Source organism: Hylobates moloch, unplaced genomic scaffold, assembly GCF_009828535.3.
Source record: "Hylobates moloch isolate HMO894 unplaced genomic scaffold, HMol_V3 SCAFFOLD_8, whole genome shotgun sequence".
NCBI lineage: Eukaryota > Metazoa > Chordata > Mammalia > Primates > Hylobatidae > Hylobates > Hylobates moloch.
The window spans coordinates 5,639,125-5,661,855 of NW_026652283.1; the positions used below are offsets into that span (position 1 = coordinate 5,639,125).

General features: G+C 43.4%; 1 protein-coding gene across 1 annotated transcript in view; it reads right to left on the reverse strand.

Annotated features, from left to right (window-relative positions):
* The window catches only part of ANO2 (anoctamin 2), a 355,270-nt gene that overhangs the window by 145,868 nt on the left and 186,671 nt on the right, over positions 1–22,731 (reverse strand). The window lies entirely within an intron of this gene.

A 22,731-nucleotide genomic window follows, 5' to 3' on the forward strand; every position in this document is an offset into this window, starting at 1 on the left:
CTCTTCTCTCTGCCTTGCTAGCTCCTACTAAGTCTTAGTTAAATGTCAGTTCATCAGCACAGCCTTCCTCAACCCTTTAGACTAGCCTAGCTTCTCCTGTTACACAGTCCCACACCATTTGTGTCATTGAATAAAATCATGATATAAATAATTACTTCCTTGTTTAATGCCAGTCTTTCCCATGGACTGTAAGCTTCGTGAAGGTGGGAACATACCTGTCTTATTCACTTTTGCATCCACGGCTGCTAGCACAGTGGCTGGCACATAGTAGGTGCTCAGTAAGCACTTATTAAATACATTACTCAATAAAATGTCACTTGAGACTATTTGCAAATTCCCTTCAGGTTCACTTTTCCAAAAGCCGCCCTTTATGTACTACACCGAGTACACGATCAACTAAATGTGCTGCCCCAGAGAGCTTGCTAGTTGTTCCCCTCTATCCAGTTTCCTCCCTCATGGTGTTAGAGTTCCTGGTTTTAACAGGGTCCATAACTGTCCAGAAGAAAAACTATACTCTCCACTATACTCTCCACTATACTCTCCAGCCTTTCTTCCTGTTAGGAGTAGCCATTGTCTAAGTTCTGGGCTGTGGAACATGAGATGTGCAAATTCCAGATCACGCCTTTGAGAGGAAGGAGTGTGCCCTCTCCTTCAATGATCTCCCTTCTCCTCAGTATATTTTTTCCCAAAATATTTCTGGCTCAACTCCTTCTAAGTACTTAAACCTCATCTCTACTACAATCAGAAAGGAATCAAATCCTGGACTGGACTCAGGTTCCATTTGCCCCTGGGCTTGGTGCCAACCAGAGGCCTTCCAGGTAAGCCATGGGGAACAGGAATCTTCCTCCTTGGCATCCTCGCCCCTTAGGCTTCCCCAGCTCTTTATGTTACCATACCCAGCTCTGTGTTCATTCACAGTCTGGTCAATCCCTTTGAGAGTCTATTCATATTTTCTATAAGCGACACTTTTAGGACAAATGAGTGTGTCCATTAGCCTCACTCCTGCTCTCCTGTCCTTACCTTCTCCTCATCAGCTATTCTGTAAAGACAGAGCATCTTAGGCCAGAAGGTCTTGGGGTCATAGATGAAACTGCAAGAGGAAATGGATAGGGGCTGGGAGATGGCCCAGGGATCCAGGACAGTGGTGGGAAATAGAAAAAATACAAAATGAAAGTGAAAATGGAGTTAGAGGGCAGGGCCTTGAACATGCTTTGGGTGAGTGAGCTGAGTTAGGTAGTTGGGGTTGAGGATTCAATAGGAGAGGAGAAATGCTAGCCAGGAGGCTCGTGAGTGAAGGAAAGTGTTAAGAAGTGACAAGAACTTAAAAGTGAATTAGTGTAGTTACATGTTTTTCCTGCAGATGGGAAGAGCTCTGTGAAAGCCCAAGAATGTAAAGACTTTGCTTCCAGAAAGCAGGGCCAATTGGTAAGAGGTGATTGCTGTGGAGAGACACTGCAAGAGCAGCCCAGAGACACTAATGGTATATTCAGCTCTACAAAGAGAAAGAGGCCTGAGGCCTGACACTCAGGTCTCCCTCTTGTCAGTGATGCAGGGCAGAGATGACCAAGAACATTTAAGCCTTTTGTATATAGTTTACCCAGCACTGAGAATTATCTTGCATCCCCCACCCCGACATTTCCAAAAGAACATTTGATTTAATAGATTGTTTCATATAAACAGGCTTGTTAATGTCAGTTGGGATGCGGAGACCTCAAAGAATGGAGGCGGTGGTTAAACAGGAGCTGGAAGTCTCTTGCCAAATGCTTTTCACATTTGCCTTCTGTAAACAAAGATGAAAACCCTCTGAGTAATGTAAACTTCATGTTCCAAAGTACTATGAGATCTTCAAAGGATGGCTTTACTTATCCAGGCCCATGGATAAGGAAACAGCACACAGTAGGGCCACATGAATCATTTGGAGACTGACTGGTACATGGGAGTTCTGACTCCCAGGGAAAATGCTAACCACAAGTAGAGAGAGAGAATCGAGAAGTTGGGAGTCATGTTCTCATCAATTCTGTTTAAAGAAAAAAAATAAACTGAGGCTGATACAGTATGAATGTTTGTCTCCTCCAAATCTCATTTTGAAATTGATCCCTAGGCCAGGCACGGTGGCTCACGCCTGTAATCCCAGCACTTTGGGAGGCCGAGGCAGGTGGATCACGAGGTCAGGAGATGGAGACCATCCTGGCTAACACGGTGAAACCCCGTCTCTACTAAAAATACAAAAACATTAGCCAGGTGTGGTGGCGGGCGCCTGTAGTCCCAGCTACTCAGAAGGCTGAGGCAGGAGAATGGCATGAACCCGGGAGGCAGAGCTTGCAGTGAGCGGAGATCACGCCACTGTACTCCAGCCTGGGCGACAGAGCGAGACTCAAACTCAAAAAAAAAAAAAAAAAAGATCCCTAATGTTGGAGGTACAGCCTGGTGGGAGGTGTATGAGTCATGGGGGTGGATCCCTCAGGAATGTCTTGGTGCCATTCTCATGGTGATCAGTGAGTTCTCACTCTATTAGTTCATGTGAGAGCTGGTTAAAGAGACTGGGACCTCCGTCTGCCCTCTCTTGCTTCCTCTCTTGCCATGTGACACACCCGCTCCCCCTTCACTTTCCACCGTGAAAGCTTCCTGAGGCCTCCCCAGAGGCCAAGCAGACGCTGGTGCCATGCTTGTACAGCCTGCAGAACCACAAGCCACACAAATCTCTTTTCTTTATAAATTACCCAGTCTCAGATATTCCTGTATGGCAGTGCAAAACTAATTCATACAGAGGCCCGGAGAATAAAAATTGCAGGTCTCATATATGTAAGACGCTTTAATTTACTGACCAGTTCCCTAAGACCTGCTCCTCTTTTGAAATCCAAGCTCTCATTTGAAATATGGGGAATCCAGACAGTGCCTGTACATGCTCAAAAACGTTAAACTGCTCCCATTCAGCCACTTGGGAACTTTAAAAATAATGTGCATGCAATCATCATACATTAGACAATGCAGACTAGAATGTAGATTAACGAGTTTGGGTTCCTCCCCATGACTTGTAATATTCTGAGGCCCTCCTTTGGATATTCCTTGAAATCAGTTAGCCTAAAAATGTACTTCTGAAGCAAACAAAACTGCAGAGACAGACTTCTTGACTGAACAGGCTTTTCAGAGATCATGGTGTCCAAATCCTACCTCCAACCACACGTATATCAGCCCAAGTTAATGATAAGGACCTACTAATGGCCCTCAGGTAGTTATTTCTTACATTTAACCGAAATGTTGTGCCGAGCTGCAGTGAGGCCCTGTGCTAGAAGCCAAAGAAACAAGGTCAAACAGAAGCTCCCAAAGATAGTCCATCTTGAAGGAAAGATAGGAGTATCAATTAATGCTTTAAAACATCTATAGTAAAATTTCTCCTAAAAGGAATATACAGGTTGCTACAGGGTAGTAAGCAGTTGAATTGTGCTCCACCCCCTAAATGATAGGCCCAGGCTCTAACCCCAGGAACCTGTGAATATGACCTGACTTGGAAAAAAAAAAAAAAAAAATTCTTTGCAAATGTAACCAAGTTAAGGATCTCAAGATGAGATCATCATGGATTTAGGGTAGGCCCTGAATCTACTTCCCGGTGTCCTTGTAAGAGACAGAGGGGAAAAGAGACAGACACAGGAGAGAGCCACGTAAAGACGGAAGCAGCGATTGGAGTGATTTAGCCACAATTTAAGGAATGCCTACAGCCACCAAGGGCTGGAAGAGGCAAGGATGGATTCTCTCCTAGAGACTTCAGAGGGAAGGTGGGCCTGATGACACCTTGACCTTGGACTTCTGGCCTCCAGAACGATGAGAGAATGAACTTGTGTTGTTTTAAGCCCTCCTGTTTGCGGTCACTTGTTGCAGCAGCCATGGGAGACGAATACAAGAGCCATGAGCTAAGCCTGCCCAGAGAGTGAGAGATGACCTCCCAGAGCAGATGTCATTAGCCCTAAGTTTTCTATGACAAGAAGGAGTGTGCTGGATAGAGAGAGGGAAAGCAGATTCCAAGCAAAGAGGCTTTTGCATGTGCACAGCCACCGAGGCATGACACACCAAGATACACTCAGAGAGCTGCCAGGAGCTGGGAAATGTTTGGCAGAAGAGGCTCATGTCAGGAAGTGGGAGGTGAAGTTGGAGAGGTGGGCCACATAGGGCCTTGTGGGTAAAGCCAAGAAATTTGAAAATAATCCCCCAAACTCTGGAGAGCATGAGATGATTTTAATCAAGGGAGTCACATAATCAGATCTGCATTCTGGATGGATCCCTCTGACACAGTGTGGAGAATGGGCTGGAAGGGGGCCTGACAAAGGTGGAGAGCCCAGTTAAGGGGTCACTGAAGTAGGCCAGGCAAGTGGTGATGAGGCCCTGAACTCAGGGGATGAGGAGGAAGGGGTAAATACCAGAGATGGTGAGTGGTTCAACCCTGCCATGGGGCTCGTCGGGTGTGGCAGGTAAGAGGAAAGGAGCAATTCAAAACAGCTCCAAAGTTTCTGGTGTAGACAACTGGGTTGTTCAAAAGCAGTGTCATTTAACAAGAATGAACCACATGCATTTATTCTTGTTTTACTTCTTTAACATTATTTTTACTCACATATATACATATGAGATAAACTTTAGTGTTTTAAGTTCTCTCTGGGTCTCGAAGTTCTTTAAACATTCCCTTCCAGAAAGCAGAGGGCTAAGTGATGGTTGCTGTTTGGAGGAACTTTGGCAGGTGGCTAAGGGCAATGCTAAATCCCCCCTACCCTGGGTGCCAACACTGTCATCAGCATTGTGACAACACAGGAATTAAATAGCCAAGAGGGGTCAGTGTAAAGAGAGAAAGTTTATAGCCCTTCCTGGAAGAAAGCTGGAAGATGACACATGGTGGGCTCTGGGGAACTGGGAACTCCTGGCTTGTTTATAGAACTGTTGTTACCAAGACTCAAACTGGCAGTCCAACCACCTTCCAGATTTCAAGTTGCCAGACCTTTCTGCTGAATCCAAAACCAGGGAAACTCAGTTAATCTTGAATCCTTTGTCTACCCAATAGGCTGAAAGGACTGAGGGGAACGAGTGTTCCCATCTCCACCCTTCCCCTCAGGACTCAGCTGGCCCCAAGATGCTAACCTCATTTTTCTGGTGATCCACCTCAGGCCCTCCCTCTATCTGCCAGGTCTCCAGTTCTGCCAGAGAAAGTAGACAGAAAGAGAGATGTTAAAACTGGAAGAAACAAAATCCAATATCAGGATCTGGCCCCTGTGACTCTGAGTAACTTCCCCGCTTCTCCCAGGCCTACCTATATTCTCTTACACTGCCAATTGTCTAAAGTTCTGGCCCATTCTTTTCACTTTCCCACAAGTAGATTATCTGCCACTCTACTGGATCACTCCAGAGTTAACTTTGCCTGGCAAAGGCTTGAAGGATACAGAATCATTTTAGCCAAATTCACATTAGGCCCCAATCTCTGCTTATGCGTCCAAGTCTCTGAATCTAAAGGAAGATCCAGGAGGACACTCAGATAGAACGCATTCCCCTGCCTATCCTCCAAATATGAATTAAATTAGAACAGAGAAAGCAGGGAGACTGGTCCCAGCATCTCTAGCTGGAGCTAAGGCCATGGCAGGTTATACACCAAGCACAAGAAACATCAGCCAAGCACCACAACTGACAAGCTGGGTGCCACTGCCGCCTTGTTTCCTGCCTGTGTCTCCAGAGAGCTAGAAATAGCATGGAACGCTCCAGTTATGGGACAAAGGCTAAAAAATATGCACAACTGGGTTTCGATATGGTGCTCACTGTGGTCCATAGTTATTGTTATTGTTGTAGTAGTAGTTATTATTGTTCCCTCTGCTGCTCTTCCTCCTCCTATTCTTTCTCTTTGTTCTTCTCCTCCTCCTTCTTCTTCCTCCTCTTTTTCCCTTTTAATAAGGTCTACTTATTTTAGACATGATTAAGAATTTACATTTTCAGAATTTCAAAGGTGCCCAGTTTAGATTCGCAACATGAAATAGTTAAGAATGTGAAGAGCCACTATCCTAAACTATATACGACTGGGAAAGCAGATAAGGAAAAGCATAAAACACATTCCAAATTCAAAGAGCCCTATCAGATTTGTCTGGGGGTTTATGCTGCATTTTCATGATTCAACAAAAGGGTGTGAAGGCACACCCTAGGTTCTGCAGGGAGATAAAGTGACTATTGATGGGAGTTCACTGTCAAATGAAGAATGGTACTAAAGTAAAGAACATCATATTAAAGCATTTATCAAGTGCTCTTCTGTGGATTAATAATATTTTCCATAGGTCAACACTGTTTGTGTGTACATGTTGTAAAGCTGAAAAAAAAATCGGCATCCAAACAATAAGAAAAATGTTCCCTTTCTCGGAAGTCAGACTGACCCTACTTGTCCTCTAAATTGTTTCCAGAAGTTAAAGTTATTGAAGGGATTTTCATACATTTTTTGGTCAATCATTTACCAACCCGGACACATTTCTTCTTGGAGCTAAAGCCATAAAGCCACAGCTCACCATTTGTCCCACTGATTCCCCTGCCAAAACCTGGCCTTAGTCCAACAGATAAAATATCTTCATTGAAGAGCTCTTGATCCATCCATTGCCCCAGAATTCTCTTTCTCTATTAATGATGGGGTCAGAAGATGTGGACAGTTCCAGGATCTGATACAAGTGACCCACCCATTCCCAGGATGAGATAAATTTCTCCCTGGCGAGAATTGGACCCCAACATCTAAGATGATGACCTATCTATGCTCCAGGACATCTGTTCTCTCAGTGACACATGCAAGAAGAGCAACAGCCTCCTGCGCTCCAGGAGAGGCACCTGTTAGTGGGAGAGCTCTTGGACATGGATTAAGTGACCTGACCCAACTTCACTCATAATTAAGCGGTGACAAAAAGGCAATTATATTAAAGCTGCCCCTCTATACTGGTGATGTGTTGAGGGTCATATCTGTGTAGTTCCTGCACCAACCACAAAAGCATGGGCAAAGAGGAACCCAGAAACCGAATAAAGATCTTGAGCTTCTGGTAATCTATCCCCCTGATATAATGCTTCTGAAATAGCCCAAAATTCAGGAGAAAAACATAAGCACAAGTGTGTTCATGACATGTTTAACCATTGGGTAAGGACTAATAAATCCACATGATAAAATATTGGGCAACTATTGAAATAATATTAATAAACCATATTTAATAAAATTGATAACTTCTCATGTTCCGAGACTAATTTTTAAAATCACGATACAAAATTAAGTATTCAACAGTGTTATAATTTACATTTAAAAAGGGTTATGTGGTCTGTCTAGGAGATGAAATAATCGCTGATTCACTTTTTTTCTTTATTCTTTACTTCCCTTCTTAGGTTTTCCACACTTAGCACATATTATGTTTATACTCCAAAAAATAAAAGCTATTTAATTTGACTAAGCCATGTCTAGGGGGCATGTGATAAGCTCCTTGAAGGAGGATGTGCTGAGCCAGAAGGTGGCCAGATCCCACAGTTATTGTGTTAATCACTGACCTCTTCCTCACACTCAAGCACTGGAAGTGGGAGGCTGCAGTGTGGCCCCTGGCTCTTTCCATCCTGCAGTCCAGTCTCTCTGGTTGTCAGCACGCTGTTTCATGACTCACTACAGGCTGCTGGGTTGGTCACTTCCCTTAAAATAACCCAGCTGGCAAAGAGCACACAGTGGTGCTGGGAGGATTAGTTCATTCATGTTTATAGACAAGCATGCTGAGATTCTTGGATGGGAGTCTTTCCATGCTAAGGAGTGCAAGTATTCAGCTGAGTACATTTCCAGGGCAAATTTCCTGCCACAAATTGTCTAAACTCAATGCAGATGCCCAAATTCAGGAGAAAATTTATGTAAGCTGGCTGATAGACCACGCACCATTATAATAAAAATGAATTGGATGTCAAATGTCTACAGGCAACTGAACACTACCACGTCTGGCCTTCCTGGAGAATCACGAAGCTGAATCTAACAGGCCCAGAGGTGGACAAACTCTGGGCCATTGATGGGCAGAAGAATTTCTTGGCCCTGGTTGGGCAGTAACTCTTCCAAACTTATGTAAAATATCTCCCACCACAGTCGCATAAATGGTCCAAAGGTGCCGTGGAAATCAATACAGGCCCACGGCCCTAGACCAAGCACAAATGAAACCATGATGCAAAAAAAGCATGAATGTGGCATCAGAATGCTGGAAAATGTGAGAAGTACTTTTTAGGAAAAGCACCAGCATCAGCTCCCAGATGCGGAATTGACTTTGGACAATCTGTGGATAAAGAATGACTGGTAAAGCAAACCGTCCCACTGCAAAGGCCAGCATTCAGCTCAGGCTGTGCTGCAGCCAGCTTGACAAGGAGAAACAACAGGCATGAACAGTATGTGGGAACTGTGCAGAGGCCCAGCACAGAGCAAGCCCTCGGATCGCTCTTCCTTCCCCCACCTCCTACCAGTTGGAGGACAAGCTGGGAACAAGCTGGTGCGCATTTGTCAGAGAAAATGGAATGCCCAAATTGACCCAGAGGGTATGGAATTGCATAGCAGAGGTTCTCTTCTAACCATACCTCAGGGATTTCACCTGAAAGCCATGGTAACAGAAATAAGGAAGACCCCAGGGGAGTTGGTTTTGGACATCTTGTCTCAGAGGTTTGATGTAAAGAGATTAGAGATGTAGAAGCCTAGTTAAATTACAGATCACCTCCCTCCCTGCAACACCCTGATCCAGTTCCCCAAACTTGAAGGCTCTATAAGACACGTAAGTAACTTAACATCCTGGGCTTACCCTTCCCATGAAAGCACCCACTCCTCTTGCCTCCAGAGTTAGCACCTCCACTGACCCCATTTTCAGGGTGTATTTCACCTTGTACTCCAGATCTGGCCTGGATGGAATGACAGCGCATCATTCTCATTGTAGGCAGGAACCTAGGAATATTAAATACATCCATTGATCTGATCTTGGATGTTCAAAAAAACAAAAGTGGAAATACAGATCCTGTTGTGTTCTTGGGGAATATTATGGATTAAGTTGGCTCCTAAATGGAGCCAACTCTAAAGAAGAAACCCAGGGAACTGTTGACTTACATCAGCTTTCCTCTGGACTTTGTTCCCAATTATTCATGACAATCTCACTTGGGCTGCCCCATCTGAAAGAAGAGGGGACCACATGGGCAGGCTTCTTTCTTTCCGGTAAGGTTGGGAGAATCAGTAAGGAAACCACTAAACACATGGAAGTCCGGGGTGGGGGAGCTGAATGTTAGCACAGATTCAGATTGCTATTTCTTGTCATCTTGGCATTTGGGTTTATGGAATAAATAAAAAGCCAACATGTCTAAATGGCAATAGCTTGAGAGGGAAAGAATACAAATGTGCTCCAGGTTCTGAAACATATTCTTCAGAATATAAGGACACGTCCCTCACTGAAACAGAGCAAAAACATCAAACGTTAGCAAGCCTAAGTAAGGGAGAAACCGCCAAAGGGCATCTTTTAGATGTGCTGCCTCCTCAAAGACCCCATATGATCGAGGCAGGAAATTTATGGTCCTTCTGCTGCTAAACAGAAGTGCCCAAGGCACAGGAACAGCCCCTGGGATACTTCAGAACAGGGGTGAACAAGGGTTTGGAGCATGTTCCCCATTCTATCATCTGTCACTTCCCAAAAACGTAGTTCACCCAATGTCCACAGAAATTCCTGGAGTCTCCTTTGGAGATGACAAAGCCAACAGTCATGTAGTAGAACGAGCAAAGGAGGTGGGGGGAGGAAAGCACATGTTTATGTGAGGTAAAGGATTAAAATTAGTGCCAATCATTTTCCTGTTTACCCCCACATCTGCCATTTCCTGGTCTAATACATAATGTAAGGAGAGCAGATCTCCGAAGGGACGCTTCTCAGAATCCCTTGCCAACTGGCTTCTGGCTAGATTCAGTCAATGGAAGGTACTGGTGCCAGTTTGGCAGGTAGATAGATGGAATGGGAACCCAGAGCCTCCCTCTCCTCTCTCTATCTGCTTCATGCAGTGGCTGCAACTCTTCATACTTCCATTACTTGCTGGACTGCCCTTCCCTTGGCGGCCCCAATTCCCACCATGCAGTTTCCTGCATGGTTCCAGTTCCCACTAGAGGACCTGGCCCTGGGCCACCTCCTACTGATGGGAGGTACCCCAGCTTCCTGCTGATGCTGTCTCTGGCTTGTTTGCCCATCCTTATTTAGCTTGTCAGCCCTTCTGACACCTTCCTAGCTAGCTCCGTATATTAAATTCCCTCTACTGAACTCCAGGATTTCTGATTGTCTGACTAGATCTTAACTCATGCACTTTAGGACTTAGGAGACCCTGATACCGTTAGTGTCTGCTCCAGATTTCCTCAAGGCTTGCCAGGAGAATTTTGAGTCCAACTTCCAACTGCCAGCACCTTCACTTCTTTGCCTAAAGGTTTCTTTTTGGTGGCCTGAGCCTTCTCTTCCCATGTGCATGTTCAAGGCAGACTAGAAGTGCAGGAGAATTAAGATACACACACTCACACACTCACACTTGGAGCTGCCCATAACAGTGACTGACAGGACCTCACATAAACTCAGCTCTCTCACTGCTCTGGTTTGAATAGATGAGTCCCTGAAGAATCCATATGTTGCAACTGAAACTCCAAGGTGATAGTATTAAGAGACAGGGTCTTTGAGAAGTGCTTAAGTCCTGAGGAGCTCTGCCCTCATGAATGGATTCATGATCTGAAAAAAGAAGGAAGCACTCTACTGTCCTTTTGCTGTTCGGTCTTCTGCCATCTGAGAACGCAGCAACAAGGCACCATCTTGGAAGCAGACAGCAGCCCTTATCAGATATTGAATCTGCCAGTGTCTTGATCTTAGCCTTCCCAGCCTCCAGAACCGTGAGAAATAAGTTTCTGTTGTCTAGAAATTACCCAGTCTAAGGTATTTCACTGTAGCAGCAGAAACCAACTAAGACACTCACCCCTCATGCAATACCACTCTAAAGTGCACGTTCTAAATCAGCTCCCAGAATTCCCAGGAGAACTAAGCTCCAGTTGTCCACAGTGGTAACCTGATTGACCAGGCACCCCTTCTGGGCTGCCTTCCCTTGTCTCTCTCACTTGCTCACTCCACTACTGGAGAGTCTACCTCCCCCACAATTTTGCACTTGAATCACTGGCTCAGGGTCTGCATCTGGGGGAATATGAAGTAAGGACACTTTTTTTTTTCATGCTAGTTCTTTATTCTTTATGAAAGTTAAAGTAATGCTTGGAAATAATGTGGGGTCCATTCAGTGACAGGACTGCAATGATTTGGACGGTAAGCCCCTTCTCACCAGCTACAGCATGGCTGAGCAGGCTGTGGGGGTGGATGGAGAAGGAGGTTTTTACAACCTCTAGCTGGGCAATGATTGTCAGAAGCACATAGTCTCAAAGCCTCTGTTTCTCCATCCACAAAAGGGCAATCCCGTCAGTTTTCTTTGAAAGCTCCTTTTGACCACCATATCAAAAGAATTGCAGGGAGCCAGAACACATTTTGACCCTGGAGGAATTTTTTAAACCAGCACTTTTGAGTTTCTGGCACATTAAGGGAGAAAGAGCAAGGGAACCTGAAGGGCATGTGTGTGTTTCCAGTGAATTTGAAGGAAGTGAAATAACGACCTTGGCCCAGACAGCAAAAGACAAATTTAATTTACGTGCTTCTGGCCATATATGGAAAAATCATTTAAACCAAAAAAAAGAAAAGTCCAAACTGCAAGTCAATTGTGCCTAACATCACACATCCCAATGGTATGTGCTGGCCTCTCCTAGCAACTACGCTATTCCAACATTCCCAATCATTGCACATATTTGGGTCTTGTGTTTTCCCAGAAGCCATGAGGGTCTGGTCTGAAATACCATCCTGAATCTGCCCAGCCTTAGCTCCGAGGCTGGATCCACAGCTTCTCCTCCCCCACTGCACTCTCATTTCACAGGCTGCCCTGTCTCTCTCTAGCTTTGCTTCCAAAACCCAGGCCTCAGGGCTCTCCTTATTTGTAACTTCTTAATTTAGACCCTGGCCAGTAGAAATGTACACAGTGAGCAGAGGACAAGGTCTTATTTTAGCCAGAACTCCTGATGCTAAGAATCGACTCTCAGTTGAAGTGGGCCAGAGCCACCCATCTGATGGCCTGGGCCACCCGAGGAGTCTACTTGGGATGCATAATTCACAGGCTCCGTGCAGGGAGATGTTTATGGACGCATTCTACACATCTCTGGCATCCTTCTCCATGAAGCCCGAACCACGCTGGAGATTGTAAGTAAAGCAACGTCCCCTGGATTAGAAGTTGTCGGGTTTATTTTAAATACCAAGGATTTACAAGGGTGCCCATGATGAGAAACCCTCAGTGCCCTCCTACCATGCACACTCACATACACACGTGTGCACAAACATGCAGAGAGACGGCAATAAAAGAGAGGGAATATACACACTGGGGCAGATGCACTGTGAGGCCCAAGAGAGAAGTCCGTGGGAGGCCCAAAGAGCAAGAGTGGAGGAAGCCAGCACACCTGGCACTTTCCTAACCCACTGTTTCCACAGGCTGTTGCCATCCCCAAATAAATTCCTGCAACTTTAAAACTCACTTTTTAAGCGTTCTGCTCTTGGCTGTCTGCTTTACTTTTAAATCTCTGTTGAACATAAAAGTTTTTTTGGTTTTTGGTTTTGGATTTTTTTTGTTTGTTTTTTTTTGTTTTGTTTTGTTTAAGAGGCAGAGACTCGCTTTGTCACCCAGGTTTCAGTGCAGTGGCACAATCACAGCTTACTGCAGCCTCCAACTCCTGGGCTCAAGCCATCCTCCTGCCTCAGGCTCGCGAGTAGCTGGAACTACAGGCCCATGCCACCATGCATAGCTAATTTTTAAAATTATTTGTAGAGATAGGGTCTTACTATGTTGCCTAGGCTGGTCTCAAACTCCTGAGCTCAAGTAGTCCGCCCACCTTGGCCTCCCAAAGTGCTGGGATTACATGCGTGAGCCACTGCGCCCAACTTAGGAAATTCGTCATGCAGCTGTTTCCAAACTTTCTTGGTTCATAGTGCCCTTAAGGTCCCAGCAACTTTTATGTAATGCTCTTAGGCTAAAAGAAATACTTAACAGTTCCATGTGTTAAGTAGTTACGTCCAAATAACTTAATAAATATTTATGTCCTAACAAATTAATAGCCATTGGGGAAAATATGCATAAATTGAAATAAATAATAATAATTTATTTCATTCTTAAACCTGATTACTAGCTAACAGGATGTGTGCACCTGTTAGAGAACTTCCAACTTTTCTAATCTTGGTATCAGATTGAACAGCAACACTCATGCTTCCTGTTCCACAATGATTTTGTGCAGCTCTCACTGGCTGCAACCACAGAAAAGTCAGCTTCACTAAAACATGATGACATTAAAAAACATCGTACTATAGAACATTGACACTGCTGAGGTAACATTGTGTGGTGGTGTACAGATGTCAATCATTGCTGGGCTTCCCTAAGAAATGTTTAGTAATTCCATGTCACTTCTGTGAGTTTCCTATGGCACCCTGGGGTGTCTCAGGTTATTGGGAACCATGATCCGATGAAATCATTTGTCCATGACTTTTGTATGTGTGTGTGTGTGTGCACGCGTAAATAAACCCACAACCAGAGCCCAGAACAAATATGAATTTATACATGAATAAAAATGCATGATAAAAGACCTGGAAGGGTACAAACCAAACTGCTAGCTCTGGCTACTTCTAAGGAGACAACATTGGGAGGAAAAGAGGTAGGTCCAGGGAGACGTCAGAATTTTTCTGAAGATGCTTTCATGTATAACTTGTGTAATTATGAACAACAACAACAACAAACCTTGCCATGTAAGAGAGTGCTAAATTCTGTTTAGAAAGGGTCAGTCCCACACTCCAGCACACTGTGGGTACACTGTGGATGAGCGCTTCTGGCTCACTCACTGAAATTCCTTGCGGCATTTTTTTCAAGAGCCCTTCTTCCTTTCTCATTTCCCACGGCAGCAACTCTCCGGAGGTGGGAGTCCGTCAGAATCACCAGTAGCTGTTTCCTAACTACCTCTGCTACCACCTCCCCAGAGTCCAGCTGCCCACAGTCCACTCACATCGCGGTGTGATGTGGTGGCTGTGAAGACTGGCTCTCCCTTTGGTGGTTTGGAGCTGCTGCTTGGAGGCTGCTAGGCAAGGACTGTATTTCCCTGCCTTCTGCTCATCTACGTGGAGCCTTGTGGCTGGTTTCCGCCAAGGAGGGTAAAGGAGGCAGGATCCAGTTCTAAATTGAAGTCCTAAAGTACCCCTAAGGAGATCCACATCCTAGACTGCCCACATCTCTACCCATAAATTTCCTTGCTACATGCATTTCTCTTCTCCTATGCTCACCCATTTCTCTTGGCTGGGGTGCCCCGGGGCATGACTGGGGATGTGACTGGGACCAGAGGTGAAAAAGGAGGCCACTCCCTGAGAAATTACAGAGAAGGGGCGAGGCGAGGGGGCGGGTAGAGAAAGAAAGGGAGAGAGAGGAGCCACAGCCAGAAACCATGCACTGTCAAAAATAAAAAATTAAAGCAAAAGTTTAAAAAATAGTACATAAAATTGTCAGGGGGCAGCCTTCAGCAACAATCCCACTTTTGTGACACAGGTTCCAGGGAGCTACATGTCCCCTGAAATGAAGTGACCTGTTTCATTGTCCTTATTACCAAAGATCAGAAGGCCAAGAGCAGTGTGCACAGATCCTCTGAAGCACAGGACTGCAGAGCTGAACCAACCCGCAGCCTCTCAGCTCTTACTAGACCGGCTCAGGGACTGGTCTGAGAGCACAGGGGCTTGACTCCCCAACTGCCCTTCAGCTTGGGACAGAACCCAGGCCATTTTCTGCCAATTCTTCCTCAACTCATACAGGCGTACGGGAGAGAACAAAGGTCCCAGGTGTCCTAATTCAGCCCTTAATAACCAGAGTCCATGAAATGCCCGTATAATAAGGATGCTTAGAGCCCTTAAGCACCAGGCCATAAACAGATTTCAGAAATAGAACCAAGCTCACATCTCATCTCAGCTTCTCTTTTACTACAAGAATCTCTGGCAAAATTAAGTCCCTTTCTGTGCCTCAGCGTTTCCCTTTGCCAACGAAAAACCCTAAGAAGAGGCTGCGATAATTATTTTGATTCTTTATGTTTTTGACCCTCAAGTGGTTATTTGGTCATTTAGTGCCTCAAAAGAGGGCATGAGGGAACTTCATCTGCTCAAAGAACTGATAAGCCACCCGAGGCCTGCGTGGAAAGCCTGGACCATGTCTCCCTTGGCCCAGATTAAGAGGCGAGAGGGACCCTCATCCCCTGCTCGCTGGGCTTCCCTTCTCCACCCATGCGCATGCTCCAGCAATGTCCCAGCTTCCCGTTGCTGTTGTCCCACCCTCTGCAAAGGCCCTACAATTATGCATAATTTATTCCACGTGTTTGTTTATTGCGCCTGCCAGAGGCGTCTGTCGTAGATGTTTCAGTGCTTTAACTTTAGATGAGTTTTCTTTTGAAATAATTGTCCCCAGGGTGATGAACTGAGCAGTAAATTAACACCCCTCTATCCACAGCCTCCTCTAGGCTCCTGTTGCCTTCTAGCTGCAGTGCTCAACAGAAAACATTCATTAAATGAGCACCGCAGGTGGCTCAGGCAGGGATGGGGGCGCCGGGGCCTGCGCACTGGCTAAATCAATATGTGGGTGACAAGCTCCATGAAGAAACTCCCAGGACTAGTTAAATAGGATTTTGTTTTAAAGTCCTTTCAGTGATACGTTTCATAGAAGTATGAAACCCACATTTGCCTTTAGCGCGCCCCCCCCAACTCTACTTGTTCATGTTCTTTGCATCTTGACACAAAAATATATTTTTGCTCCTTTTTGAAGCCTTCTGTTATCTGAGCCCATTTGTGTCACTCCAATGACACCATCACTCAGGCATGCTCCCTCTCCTTGTCTCCCTCTCTCACACACACATACACACTAACACAATCTCACACCACTGGCACACTGACACACCCACCCACACACATACACACTAACACAATCTCACACATGCTCATGCCACTGACTCACTCTCACACACCCGCTCACTCACACAAACACTCTCATCAGTTCAGGAATGGTCTGAAAAACTGACCATTGGTGTATTTATTCATTATGTCAGTGGTGAGCATTCCTGTGCTTCTTGTCAAATTTTTATTTCTCTTCCCCAACAGCCTCTCCAACCTCCAACCAAGGACCCCACTTGTAAATGATTTGTGGCTACTGGGTTCTAAAGTTACATCGACTTATTGCCTGGACTTTCGCTCCAGCGCTTTGCCGGTTGCTTTCAGATAGATTCTGCTGTTCCTTTCCTCTGCTCTGTGCTGACCCCAAAAACTATATTTCCTTGAATAACTCATCGACTGACTTTTGGTTAGGTCTGGCCAATGGGAGGTAATGATGGGAGCCTGGGGGGCAGAAAAGGGAAATCCAGGGTACTTCTCCTTTACTTTTTCTATCTGCTTCAGATGGCATCTCTTCTGGGATTCCAGCTCCCACTGGGTGGTCCTGGCTCCTGGGCTCTAGTAAGGCCAGCTCTGCTCCTGTCCTTGCAGCCCTAAGGTGGTGCCCACTTCCTGCCATGCTAATCTCTCCATTGCCTCCCTGTCCTGCTTGCCTCCACATCTCTTCTTCTAACACCTTTAGAATTAGCTCTTCATATTGTCTCTGCTGACCCACGTAGAATGAGTTTTGTCTTCTTACTGTACTCTAATAGAAAGTTTATTGGAAGCAAAGGAGGCATGGGCTGAGAAAGCACTGAGTGAAAGGTTACAGGGATAAGAGGTAAAGACCAGCACTGCTCCTCAACCTGCCAGCTCCAGCACCTTGCCATCTGCACTCAACTTAGAGTTTTACCATCTTGTAGGAACAGAGAGAATTGGTGACCTGCAGGGAAACTTAAGAAAACCTCCAAATGCGTCCGGGATACAGCAGTCTAGAAAAGATTCAAACTGATTTAGGAAAAAAAAAAATCCACGCTATTCTTTTATTAAAAATTCCGGACTCAGTATTCTTTCTTGAAAACATAATCTGTATTTATATTCATATTCCTGAATTTTCCCTACTGTCTGTTGAACCTCTAGCAGTAAACTGAGCTAATTCTCCCCACTGTTGTCCTCAGTGGAAACAGAGCATCACCCCACTAAAATTTACACAAAACCACTAATGTAGGGTAGCGAGTTTGTCTCTCACCCATCTTTCCAGTGAATACCACAGTCCTTTCTGCCTTTAGTTTAGGAAAGAAGAATCAAACATGACTTTTTAGGAGTGTTTGAGGATCTGTTGAAGGAAAACTTTCAGCAAACATAGGAGCAAGAGGTTAAAAGCATTGCTTTTGAGTCAGACTGCCTGGCTTGGACTCTGGCTCTGCAATGTATTATCATTGATCAACTTATGTTCCCCTATAGACCTCAGTCTTCTCATCTGTGAGTTGGGGATCATAACGGAAATAATAAAGCAAATAATACTTGTAAAGCTTTGCATATTACATACAATAAGCACTCCATAAATGTTACTTATAATTTTATCATTGTTAACATCCTCCTATGCCCACATCCTTGAAAATCAATAAGAGAAAGTGTAAGAGCCAAGTTACTACCATATAAATAAATAAGGGACAGTCCAATCCCCCAAACCAATGGGCTGATGACCAACATCATCTCTGCACATCAGCAAAGAAAACTGCTGACTCTCAGAACTGGAGAGGCTGTGTAATCTAATCTCCCTGCATGACAGCTGAGGTGGAAGAGACCCAGAAGGCTCAGCTGCCTGGTAATGGTACCATAACTCCTACCCCAGGGTCCTAACATATGGTTATCACCTCATTACAGTAAAGAATATTTCATTTCAGATCAGCGTCATGTACCTGTGATGTGAATTGTTCTCAGGGAAGCTGATACAGTTTGGATACTTGTTCCCACACAAATCTGATGTTGAATTGTAATCCTCGGTGCTGGAGGTAGAGACTGGCAGGAGGTGTTTGGATCATGGGGGTGGATCCCTCATGGCTTGGTACTGTCTTTGCAAAGGTGAGTGAGTTCCTGTGAGATCTGGTCATTTAAAAGTGTGTGGCACCACCTCCCCTATAACTCACTCCCCTTTCTCACTCCTGCTTTCAGTATGTGATGTGCCTGCTCCCCCTTCGCCTTCCACAATGATTATAAACTTCCTGAGGCCTCCTTAGAAGCCAAGAAGATACCAGCACCATGCCTTTTCTAAACCCTACAGAACCATGATCCAATTAAACCTCTCTTTTTAATAAATTACTCAGTCTTGGGTATTTATAGCAATGCAAGAATGGCCTTAGAGGGAAACCTTATAGAGAGAGCTTAAAACAAACCAAAAAAAAAAAAAAAAAAGGGTGAAAAAAAAAAGCTATGGCCTGACTTAATGGTTAAAGACTAATTTTTTTTTTCTCCTATGATCAAAAACAAAGCAAGGAAGTCCATTCTCACCACATTTTTTTTTTCTTTTTTTGAGACAGAGTCTTGCTCTGTCACCCAGGCTGGAGTGCAGTGGCGCAGTCTTGGATTACTGCCAGCTCCGCCTCCCGGGTTCACACCATTCTCCTGCCTGAGCCTCCCAAGCAGCTGGGACTACAGGTGTCCACCACCATGCCCGGCTAATTTTTTGTATTTTTAGTAGAGACAGGGTTTCACCATGTTAGCCAGGATGGTCTCGATCTCTTGACCTCATGATCCGCCCACCTCAGCCTCCCAAAGTGCTGGGATTACAGGCGTGAGCCACAGCGCCTGGCCTCACCACGTCTATTCAGCATTGTATAGGAGATTCCAATCAGGGGAATTAGGAAATGGGTGGAGGGAGCAGGGATAAAATATATCCAGATTGGAAAAAAGAAGTAAAACTATCTCTATTCACAGATAACATGATCTCACAAATAGAAAATCCTAAGGAATCCATTAAAAATTATTAGAACTAAAAAATGAGTTCAGAAAAGTTATGGGATACAAGATCAATATAGAAAAATCAATTATATTTCTATATACTGGCAATAAACAATCCAAAAATAAAATCAAGAAAACTATATTTTCAATAGCATCAAAAAAAATAATTATCAATAAATTTAACAAAATATGTACAAGACTTGCACACTGAAAATTATAAAACATTGTTGAAAAAATAAAAGGTCTACATAAATAGAAAGATATACCACATTCATAGAAGACTTACTATTGCTAAGACGGCAATTCTTCCAAAATTAGTCTATAGATTCAACTCAATCCCTAGCAAAATCCCAGCTTGCTTTCTTACAGACTTTGACAAGCTAGTCATGAAGTTCATATGGAAATGCAAAGCACCCAGAATTGTCAAAACAAATTTGAAGAAAAAGTACAAAGTCAGAGGACTCATACCCCCAATTTCAAAACTTACTATACAGGCACAGCAATCAAGATAGGGCGGTACTACATAAGAACAGACATATAGATTAATGGAATCTAATTGATGTCCAGAAATAAACTCTTACATTTATGGTCAATTGACTTTTGATAAGGGTGTCAAGATAATTCGGTGAGGAAACAGTCTGTTCAACAAATGGTGCTGGGACAACTGAATATCTACATGCAGAAAAATACATTTGAATCCCCTCCTTATATCACACAGAAAAATTAACTCAAAATGGATCATAAGCCTAACTGCAAGTGTTAAAACTATAAAATTCTTAGAAGAAAAATTAGAAATATCTTAATGACATTGGATTAGGCAATGGTTTCTTAGATATAACACAAAAGCATAAGTAACAAAATTAGACAAGTTGAACTATCTCAAAATTCAAAATTTCAATAAAGTGAAAAGACAATCTACAGAATTAAAGAAACTATTTCTACATCATATTATTTGATAAGACTGGTATTCCAAATATATAAAGAATTTCTTATATCCCAAATATATAAAGAATTTCATATATTCCAACTATATAAATAACTCTTACAACCTGATAATCAAAAGCCAATTAACCCAATATTTTTAAGAGGCAAAGGATGTGAATAGATATTTTTCCAAAGAAGACATGCAAATGACCACTAATGATGTTCATATCATTAGTCATTAGGGAAATGCAAGTTAGAACTACAATGAAATATCACTTTACACCACTGGGATGGATAAAATTTTAAAAACAGATAATAAGTGTTGGTGAGGATGTGGAGATGCTAGAAACCTCATAAATAGCTGGTTGGAATGTGAAATAACATAGCCACTTTGGAAAAAGAGCATGGCAGTTCTTTAAAATGTTAAACATAGAGTTACCATATGACCCAGCAATTCTACTCCTAGGTATATACCCAAGAAAAATGAAAGCATATGGCCAAAAAAAAAACTTGTACACAAATGTCCATTGCAGCATTATTCATAATAGCCCAAAAGTGGAGACCACCCAAGTGTCTATCAACTGCATCAATAAATAAAATGAAGCAAATCCAAAATACAGAATATTATTTGGTAATATAAAAGAATGAAGTACTGATATATGCTACAACATGAATGAATCCTAAAAAAATGTTGCTAAGTGAAAGAAGCTAAGGACCGCATATTCTATAATACCATTTACATGAAAGTCCTGAATAGGCAAATCTACAGAGACAGAAAGTAGACTAGTTGTTACCCACGGCTTGGCAACTATTGGGTACAGGGTTTCTTTTTGGGATAATAAAAATGTTTTAAAATAAATTGTGTAGATAATTGCACGAATCTGTGAATATGCTAAAAACCATTGAATTGTACACTTTAAATGGGTGAATTTTAGCGTATAAAATTAAATCTCAATAAACATGTTTAAAAAGTAAATGGACTTGGTATCTTTAAAATTAAAAAGAAAAAAGAAAAGCAAATAGGCCTTGGGGATCAGGCAGAGCTGGGTTTGATTACCAGCTTCCACACAACTAGCTATGTGGTCTTAAGCAAATTCGTGCACCACTCTGGGCCTCAGTAAATGGTAGCTTTTTACCATTCAACAGGAAGGAAAGTAAGGAGAGGTGGGGATATGCAGCATCAGGATTACAGTGAAGGCAGAACCAAGGTGATCTTCTGGGGTGAAACAAGCACATCCAAGACCAACAGCTAGAATTTGATTCTTTAGTCCCTGTCTATTCCTCAGAAGCAGGTGCCTTTCCTAAACATTCCACGTGCAATGGTGCCCCTGCAGCAATGCTATGCGATGGGTATTGACTACAACTCTGCCTGCAGACAAGAGCAGCATCCATCTTTATCTCCCACCTATGGCTGGATTTGGCAAGAACAGAAGCATTAACAATGTTAAAGAAACTGAGGAAACACAAGAAGGATCCTGACAATCAAATTCTAGGCCATTTTTATCTTACACTGCTCATTTGAGAAGGTCATTTCCCCCCAGTGCCCATAAGGCATTAGATACTTTGAGCTTTGCATTCTCAACAGTGTAATGAAAATAGATGTTGAATGCTAAAACATAAACATATGTATCATTCATAATGCATTCAGATGTTTTTTAATTATTCATGGTTCCTGAAAGTTATTTGACCAATCATGCATATATACCCAAGCAATGTTTATATTAGAACCACAGCCTCAGTGTACGCAATTCCAGCTCCTTGGCATTCCCGTCTATGGAATTAAAATTAAATGAGTCAGTGGTCAATAAAAGTTACATGTGATTTCCATAAAATTATCCATTGTATATTGCTATGGGGTGGAGAAAGAAGTTTGCATGGCGTTGCCGAAGCTGACAGAACACAGAATGCTTGCTTTCTGATGAGGGTGGCGGTGATGATTAGTCTTTCCTAAGAATGAATTCATTATTTCCCTGAATAATTGGTGGTCTTGGACTTGGTCTTCATCTAGGAAAAAAAATAACTCAGAGGGCCACCCTCTCTGTTCTGTTTAAGTTCTGTTTTCTTAAAAAAAAAAAAAAAATGCCAGTATTTTGGCCTCGAAAACACCACATTCTTCTGTTTTGATGCTTGCATAAATTTGCATGTTAACATGAATGGTTCCAACTTAAAGAATGCGAAATGAAATGAAATTTGAATTCAAATCCAAGACGGAGAAAAGACACATCTAAAAGCAACAGATTTTCAATCTAGTAGATTTTTTTTTCAAGAACCAGATTAAGAAAGACATAAACTCCTCCCTCTCTCTCTCTCTCTCTGCCCCCAACCCCCCCTCGCTTTCAAAGATGGGTGGCACACAGAGACAGGTATCCCAAAGAGCATCCCCATGCCCCCCAACATATATACTTTGAGTATTTTTACGAACCACAGCACAAATTCTGAAGCTCTGTTTTAATGACTGCATGCCACCATGAAACTCAGAGACATGACTCAGAGGACATGGTCACCATCATGTTTCCACGTTTGGAGGCCCACCGAGATAAAATGAAATGTAAGGAACATTGCACGAGTAGCTGGAGCAAATACAGGCATGAATTTGCCACTGCAGGCCCTAAGAGCCATTTCTTGCTCTATCCTTTGATTTTCCCATTGCAGTTGAAGGCTGTATGGCATAGTGGTTAGGTGCACAGACTAACAGACCTGCAGTGGAATCCCAGATCCACCTACCATTTACTGGCTGTGTGACCTCTGGCAAATGACTTAATCTGTGGACATAACTTTTTTCATGAGCCTTCATTTACATAGCAATAGTACCAGCCTCACAGAC